At 46.3% G+C, this 8,794-nt stretch overlaps 1 long non-coding RNA gene across 1 annotated transcript in view; it reads right to left on the reverse strand.

Annotated features, from left to right (window-relative positions):
* LOC128325407 (uncharacterized) overlaps positions 1-6,764 on the reverse strand; it is a 45,900-nt gene extending 39,136 nt beyond the window's left edge. The window contains exon 1 of the long non-coding RNA XR_008307430.1: positions 6,483-6,764. This is a non-coding gene — a long non-coding RNA (uncharacterized LOC128325407). The remainder of the gene's footprint in view (positions 1-6,482) is intronic.
* Positions 6,765-8,794: the final 2,030 nt, after the last annotated feature.

Genomic DNA, 8,794 nt, shown 5'->3' on the forward strand with positions numbered 1-8,794 from the left:
CTTACTGGGAGAAGGATCTTTCCACAGGCACAGCATTTGTCCTAAAAAGTGAGAGTCCTCACTTTTTATAGCACCGGCATAGAACTATTATTTATTTATTCAATTTTTATACCACCTTTCCAAAATTGGCTCAGGGTGGTTTACCAAATGAACATGAGATCCAAGTCCTACCTCCTTTTAAAAGCTAAAATGTCCCACTTTGATAACCGGATCAGACCAACTAGGCCTCCAGATTCCTGGGTCAGTTAATGCTCGGCAAGTTACAAATGACATCATGTGTTATAGCTAAGTAATCACACCTTTGCCAGATAACAAAGTCTGTTAAGATGTAAATTAAGCATCCAATTTATGCATGCAGACTAAACAGCATATATAGCTTGCAGGACTCAGTCAGGAGAAAAAGGGTGTGACAAATCATTAACTGCTTGTTTTGCATGTGTGTGTGACTAGTCAAATTAAACAAAGGAAATGCAAGTGTCTGCTTTGCAAATTGTTCTGGTCCTCCAGAACTGGACTTTTGCACTTTAAAATAGAAGCCAGTAATGGCAGGAAAAATTAGAATCATCACAGATGTCATTCCTTAACTTCCCATTACACTGTCACTCTCCCAGGGGTGTAATGGTGCAAGAGCGGGGAGTAATCATATCCTCACCCATTCCCTGCTAATGCCCTTTATGCAGACATTAGCGGGGGGGGGGGTTGCAATTAAATTATGGGCAAGTGTCCACCCCACTGACTTAAGAATAAGCCTTTAAACTTGTAAACCTGGTGGGTGATGGTGTGGATGGTTTCCCCCATTTTGACAAATGTGCTGACAGCTCATCAAGAGTGTATGAAACTTCAGAAACCGATGAAATGCTAGCAGGACAAAAGGATGGCAGCTCTACATTTTCTTTCCAAGGTGTACACCACTTGGAAAGGCTATATGAAAGAACAGTGGACGAGTCATTAATTTTTAAGAGGGCTACTGTGAAGTTTGTTTTTTTAAAACCAAACCACAGCCCCTTTACTGTTTACAATAGCCCAATGCAAGCCTGATTCTGAAGTCTTTTTCTTTACAGAGCTAGAGGAAACCTCTCTCAGTAGTACATGTCTCTGATATTCTTCTCTCTCCCTATATGTGCCTAGGACTCCTGTTGATATCAATGCCACGCCGCTCACGTAGAGCAAGTCAGAATGTCAAAGGTGAGTGCTGCTGTGTGGATCTGAGTGGAGTTATTGACTTTATCTTTCCCCATCAAAGCCTGATCCCTTCATTCTGTATTTCATCTGAGGTTTACAAGGTCTGCTTCCTTACTGCATTGTGTCCTTTGAGTAGAAGTACAGATCTGCCAACTCTACTCCTTCAGTTGGTAGGATACTGAGATCAGTGCTGCTCTCACTCTGTACCATTTCAAAAAATATTACTTCTTCAGTCATCCAAAAACCTTTGGATTAAGTTGAGAGTTAAGATGCTTTACATTTTCATTTGTGCTCTAAATAGAATGGAAATTGCAAGTTAAGGTGCCCATCTTAACTTCAGCACCATAAAAGCAGTAAAGATGTGGTACAGTCTGGTATAGGATGATGGCTCCATGCACCCACACTTTGCCTTGGTCTTTCAGTTGGACATTGGGCTCGGGAGGGATGCATCCAGGCAAGCATTTAACAGGTGCAACTTCCCTAATCACTTCCTAGAGATGCCCCTGATAAATTTCTGCCTGATGCATCTCTGATCAAGGCCAAGTACGCCTCCATGTTCCATGGCCTGGATGCATGCACAGAGGGGTGAGATATTGGAGTAGACCTTTAAACTAGGGATGTGCCCGAATAGTCTTTGGCACCGGTGGGGGTAGTGCTTTAAGGGCGGGGGAGGGTGTACTCACCCCCCCGCCACGTTTCCCCTGCCGGCGCTCTCCAAATTTCAAGCCCCTTGGGGTGGCAGCGTTCCTCCCTGCCACCCCGTTCCCCCCGTCGGCCGGAAGTGGCCAGAAGTTGTGAGCACATGTGCGCCCGCCTGTGTGCCATGCGTGCACGCGCACAATGGGTGCACGCGCGCTCGCAACTTCCGGCTGACAGGGGGGAATGGGGCGGCAGGAACGCTGCCGCCCCAAGGGGCTTGAAATTTGGAGAGCGCCAGCGGGGGAAACGCGGCGGGGGGGTGAGTACACCCTCCCCCGCCCTTAAAGAACTACCCCCGCCGGTGCCAAAGCACTGAATCCCGCCCCAGCGCCGAAACGTTTCGGAGGCCTTTACAATGGCCTCCGAAACATTTCGGGCACAAGCCTACTTTAAACCCATTCAGAATCCAAGACCCCAGTGCAGTGTCATGCTAAATGCAGATCTGTGGGTGTGGGGAATTGCGGGAGAAGGGAGCCTCCATTCTCTGGCCACCAGGAACAGCGGGGGGGGGGCTGTTTCGGGGTGCTAGCAAGAATAGACAGGTCAACATGGGCGGACGGGCTGGCAGGGGGCATGTTTCTGTGGCAGCTTGGACCCAGCCCCCAAGATGAGGAAAGCAATCAGTCTATGGGTACCCCTCCACGCGGCTTCCCGCCACATAGCAACCTTGCTCTATTTAGAGTCCCCATGGGCTGACACTCTTGTGAGGGAGGTGTCCATGGGAGAAGGGGACATTTTGCCATCAGGCATCATGTCTGAATTTGCTTGGCAATTCTCTGCCCTCTCCTCTGATGGTCCTTCTCATGAGTTGTGTGGGGGTGTCCCCATGGCCTGGCATTCTCATGCCTGGGCAGGGCACCCCAGGTCGGGTGGACATATCTTTGAAGAAGGATTTCAACTTACCCATTCCAAACCCAGTGACCGGCCTTGATCATGAGTGAGCCTGGGGAGCAAGAACCCCCAATAGGGGAAGGGGCTGGACTGCTTGGGAATCCTTGCTGGGGGCTGCCTTTCAAACCATTCCCAGAGCACACACACACACACACACACACACACACACACACACACCGCCCAAACAAAAAACCATTTACATGGACAGGGGAGACAGCAGGTTCAGGCACAGACATTTAAACCTGTTCAAAGTTCCTGGATCTGGTCTGGCATAGCGCCATATGCAGATCTATGGACATAGATCCATATCCCCAGGAGAGGGGAGCCCCAGTTTCAAGCTGCCCCAGGATGGTAGCATTGCCCCTGGGGGGCACAGGCAGGGGTGCAGATCTCCACATGGCCGGGCAGGCTGGCAGGTGGCACAGTTCTGCAGAAACCTGGCCACAATCCCCAAGACAAGGAAAGCTGTCTTCAGGTTACCCCTCCCCATGGCTTCCTTCCACACAGCAACCTGGCTCTTTGTAGAGTCCCCATGGTCTGGCACTCTCTGGAGCAAGTGCTGTCTGCCCATTGTTATCATAATCTTCATTCACTGGAACAATGCTAATTCAGTTGCCAGACCCTGCACATGAGTAAGTCTAGGGAGTGAACACCTCCCCACCTCCAGGAGGAGGCTGGGACCCCCTTCCCCAAACTTTCTGTGGGGAAAAAATAGAACTTAGCAGCTCCAGAATGCCTGCTTGAGGCAGCCTCTTAAATCAGGACAGGAATGCCCCCTGCCCTAAACATTTGCTCCCTACCTGGAGAGGGGATGCCCTTCTCATGCCATGAGGAGGCCATTTGTCAGGGCATACCCACTTGTGTGGATGTTGTAGACCAGGGCTGCTCAACTGTGGCCCTCCTGCAGATGTTGGCCTACAACTCCCATAATCCCTGGCTATTGGCCACTGTGGCTGGGGTTTATGGAAGCTGTAGTCCAAAATCAGCTGGGTGGAGGCCTAAGTTGAGCAGGCCTGTTGTAGTCACAGGGCAGGGCATGGACCTTTAAACCCATTCCAAGTTCCCAGGCTTGGTCTGGCATTGTACCATATGCAGATCTGCGGGTGTGGGGATTCCCAGGAGAGGAGAGACCTGGTTTCTTGTGGCCCCAGGACAGTGAACTCACCCTTTGGGGTTGTGGGCAAGGGTGCATATCTCCACATGGGTGGGCAGCTGGCAGGGCGCAGGGTTTGACTGTTTGGCAGCAGTCACTGAGATCGGGACAGCACTTGCCCAAGTACCCCTCCCCACAGCTTTGCTGTATGAAGCATCTTAGCTCGGTATTGAGTCCCCATAAACTGCCACTCTTGTGAGAGAGCAGTCCGTGGGATAATGGGTTAACTTTGCAGCATGCAACTGGAGTACCACCTAGTGTTTATTTAGAAGTCAGTTCTTCCACTATGTTAGATAGGCCTTACTTGCAAACAAGGCAGCATAGGACAGCAGCATTATAGGACTCTGTGGTCACCAGAAGTCAACACCAACTTGACAGCACTTTACCTTTAAGGCAACATAAGGTGACTACTTACTTTTTGGCAGTCCTATGATGTAGAGGTACATCATACAAATACAAAAAGTAGTGGAGATTCTGTTGTTGTGTATGAAAGGTAAAGATGACAAATTGCTTTTGAATATGTGAGAAAACATTTCAAAGTTCTTATAACATTGAGTAGCACTTTTCACAAAGTAAGAGTTCAATGGCTATTAGCTGAAGTCTCAAAGATGTCTCATCATGCACTTGCAGGTCAGGATAATCTGCCTTTAACTGGTTTTATTTAATATTTTTGGGTAGGTGACATGATCAGATGCTACAAATTCAAAGCTGGATTATGTTCTCCACTAGCCACGTTAGCTCTGAAAACCCCAGTGATCAAAGGAAAGTGGTCTTGAGAATATTGAGTTTCCAGGGAAACCCTGCCCATCAACATACCCTTGTCTGGCACGGATGCTAGACAAGGGTAGGCCTTCCAAGGCTTTGGATATAGACCTTCCAAAGTCTTCAGTTTAGGGGAGGCTTGCTATTTTTATGTTAGCACAAAGCTTTAACTGTAGGCGGCACTTTATAGGAGAAGGGCTGAAGCTGTAATCATAACTTGGGACATAATATACTAAATCTATTACCTTAAGCTAAATGAAGAAGCATAAGCTTATGGGGGAAATCTAACTTCATGCTCAGCATGACTAAACTGATCACGGGATCAGTGAAGAAAGGCTTGTGAGAATTTCAATATATGAAAAGGCAGACAGATAGCACAGACACAGTACATTTGGCCATGTCAATAATTTTCTGTGCCACCCAAGGGTTTTATAGTCCATTCTGCAACTTCTTAATACATGAAGACAAAAGGGACCAACAAAGCCTTAGTTGAGTTACATCAGTTGAGTGGCTGGCCCAGTTTTTGTGAATGCTTTTAGAAATTCTGCTGCACAAGATGCAGCCAGTCATGTGCTATGACCTAGAAGCTGCTTATTATGTAATAGCATCTTGGTGGCAAAAGATAGGTGTTTGTCAACGGAGCTAGGCTGAAAATGCTCGAGTTCATCCATTTAGATAGATACTAGCAATTACAATCGTAGAATTTTAGAGTTGGAGGGGACCCTGGAAGTCTTCTAGTCCAACCTCCTGCTAACTACAGGAAACAGCTACAGCGTCCCTGGCAGAGAGCCATCCAGGTTTGAAAACCTCTAAAAAAGGAGAGCCTGCCACTGCACAAGACAGACTGCTCCACTGTAAAACAGTTCTCATAGTTAGAAAATTCTTCCTAAAGTCTAGCCTAAATCTGCTTCCTTTTCAACATATTGGTTCTAGTCCTACCCTCTGGAGCAATAGAGTCGACAACGATGAATATTTATATACCACTCTTCAACAAAAATCTCAAAGCGGTTTACATTTTAAAAAATACACAAAAATAAAAACTACTCAAATCCTGTCCCCAAAGGACTCACAATCTAAAAAGAAACATAAGGTAGACTCCAGCAACAGTGATGAGCCCAGACCATTCCAGAGGCCATTCTACAGGCCTCCGGACCGGTCTGGACATGGGCGGTTCAGGTGATTGGGCTGGGGGGTTCCTTTAAGAGCAGGGGGAGGGTTTACTTACCCCTTCTGCCGCTTTCCCCCTCCGGCGCTGTGGTCCAGCACTGGGCTGGGGTTCCTTTAAGAGCGGGGGGAGGGTTTACTTACCCCTCCTGCCACTTTCCCCCTCCGGCGCCCGTAGTTCTTTTAATAATTGGGGCGGCAGGATACCTCCCTGCTGCCCCTTCTTATGTTTTGCTGCTGCTGCCGGCTACACTGCAAAAAGCTTCAATAAGCCTGTAGCGTGCACACGTCGGGGGAGACGTGAAGCATGTCGGCACACGTCGGAGGAGACGTGAAGCGTGCGCGATGTGTGTGTGTACGCGCTACTGCCTTATTGAAGCCTTGAACCTGAAGTTCCGTGGTTCCGTGCACACCCCTCACAGCCACTGGAGGAATGCTGTGCTGGGGATGGATAGGGCCAGTTTCTCTCCCCCTGCTAAATATAAAAGAATCACCACTTTAAAAAGGTGTCTCTTTGCTCAGTTAGCAAGAGTATATGTCCACTCCTCCTCCTATGTGACAGCCCTTCAGATATTCTAAGAGAGAGCTATCATATCTTCTCTCAGTTTTCTTTTCTCCTTGACAAACATACCAGTTCATTTAGGTCCTCACAGGATTTGCTTTCCAGGCACCTCACCATCTTTGTGGCCCTCCTCTGAAGCCATTCCAGTTTATCAATGTCCTTTTAAACATGTAGTGCCCAGGCATAGGCATTTTCCCCAGTCTCTTCCTCAAATTGATTATATGAATAATTTATCCCCTCCCGTGGCACTTTTCTGTTAATTGTCATTGTTTGCCCTGATAGATGCTTCTTTAGCACCATCTTTTCCTGGCTTTCCTGCTGTTTCTTTCTTTCTGGATAAGTCACATGACTGATTCCAGCCAATTAGGAGTCCCACAGTGAACAGGATGATTAGTTGATGCTACAAAGTCAATTAGGTTTGGATGCGCGATAACATTACTGAGGGGAAATGAAGGCAAATGCAAGTGTGCACACAAACATTTTCTCAAAGAGCGTGTGTGTGGGGGGGGAGAATTGCCAGAAGGAGAGGTGTATTTTGGCTGTGCTTCAAATTTTCAAGAAAAACGAGCATAGGTTTGGCTAAGCTCTATTTATAAAACACTTGGCAGACTTTACTATTTCAGTGGATATGGTTTATGGATTATGATGGAAACACTCTTCTTAAAGTAAATCCCATTAAAAAGTAACCCATGATAAAATATTGATATACAGAGAAGCTTTTCTGAAAGGGCCTTTGATCATCTCACATTTGGAGATCTGGCTCCAGATGGCATCGACCTTTTACATCAGTAACCCTAATGAGCTGAGCACAAGGGACATTGGGAGTGGAGATAGTCAGTTAGGGTCTCCTTTTCTTCCCTGCTTATCTCAGCCTCTATGACCCCTCAATTGATAGAGTGTGCTCAGGATAGATAGAGTGACTCAAAATTGATAGAGTGTACTCACTTCCTGGGAGTGACTTCCTTCTTCTTTCCAGAATGCTTCTAGCTCTCTCTGTGAGCAGCACGTTGCTTTTATAGGTTTCTCTCTGACCAACATGTAGCCAGCAGTTAGATATAGGTTTTTTCTATCATCATGTTCTTCCAAATAAGGTAGATTAGTTTAACCTTAAGTCAGTCTCCATACTTATCATTTACAAGCTGTTGCCCCTGTTAACTTCTGCTGTAATGGGAGTGAGTTAGCTTCTGAAATACTCTGCTATATAAGTAATTACTCCCTAACACTCACCTCCATTTTCTCCCTCTGTAAAACAAAACATTAGCAGAGCCATTTTAGAATCTCCTTCAGTTTGTGAAATAGTTTGTACATGGCCCACCTGAAATAAAAACATAAATTGCTGTCGTACCAGAGACAATTCTTCTGTCTCGTTAAAAGGCAGACAGTATTCATCTTGCTCCCATGCTCAGTTTCTGGAGTGATCTCAGTTTTATTATGCTTGGTCAGGAGTATGTCTGCTATCGTGCCCTGCAACTATGCTTTTGCTCGGGGGGTCGGGGTGGGTGGGTTAGCTTTGAAGCCAATAGCAAGTGTGCAATAACGGCAGTAATATTGGACTGATAGCCATGGGTAAAGGCAGATCAATGTTAGGTGTGTTTTTCTCCCTGAATGTCTGAATAGGGCAACAGTCTATATCTTCTTACACCCCTCCTTCAAGCATTCCATTTTCATGGGATTTCATACTATGGAGACATCAACGGCTGTTATGGAATTGGAGGAAAACTGTTAGAAAATCCCAAGGAAGAGTCTATCACATACCATCCCACCCCTGCCCTTTCTCACCTTTCCCCAGAAAGAAATGATAACATGTACGTTCAGCTATTATTGTCTTTCTCTCCCTAACTTTCATATCTAAAATTTGGACTGAGAAGGGAGGAAATGAAATTTAGACGTTTGAAAACATTTAGCAAAAACAGCTAAATGTGAAAACAGTACAAGGATAGCAGTTGCTGTCATATCAGTGTAGCATGTCAGCAAGGTTTCTGTTTGTTAGTCATTCCAGAAAGGTGAAGCTTTAGCTTTCTCTACAGGCTCTACTTACCAGGAGCAGCTGAACAGGATGCAGAATGTCATAAAGAGAAAATCTCTCCCAGAGGGTTCATTGGTTAGGCTCCCTCAATGGCTACGATTTTCTCTGTCCAAAGAGGAAAGCTTTAAGCTGTTATCGATGTGGTAGAGTGAAAGCCCTGGCATTGAGAGACATTTTCATCTTATTATCAAAGCTGCTGGATTTTTCATCTTTTCTCTCTGTTTGTGGTTAACAACTTAGCGAACAAATGGAGAATAGGGAGGGGGGAAAGGAACGGGAGTGGAAATAAATCAGGAAAGAGAAATAAATCAGTTGATTCTGCTTGTCTAGGTTGCTAAAACCCTCTGGAGTCACT

The sequence above is a fragment of the Hemicordylus capensis genome, chromosome 4, assembly GCF_027244095.1.
Source record: "Hemicordylus capensis ecotype Gifberg chromosome 4, rHemCap1.1.pri, whole genome shotgun sequence".
NCBI classification, from domain to species: Eukaryota; Metazoa; Chordata; class Lepidosauria; order Squamata; family Cordylidae; genus Hemicordylus; species Hemicordylus capensis.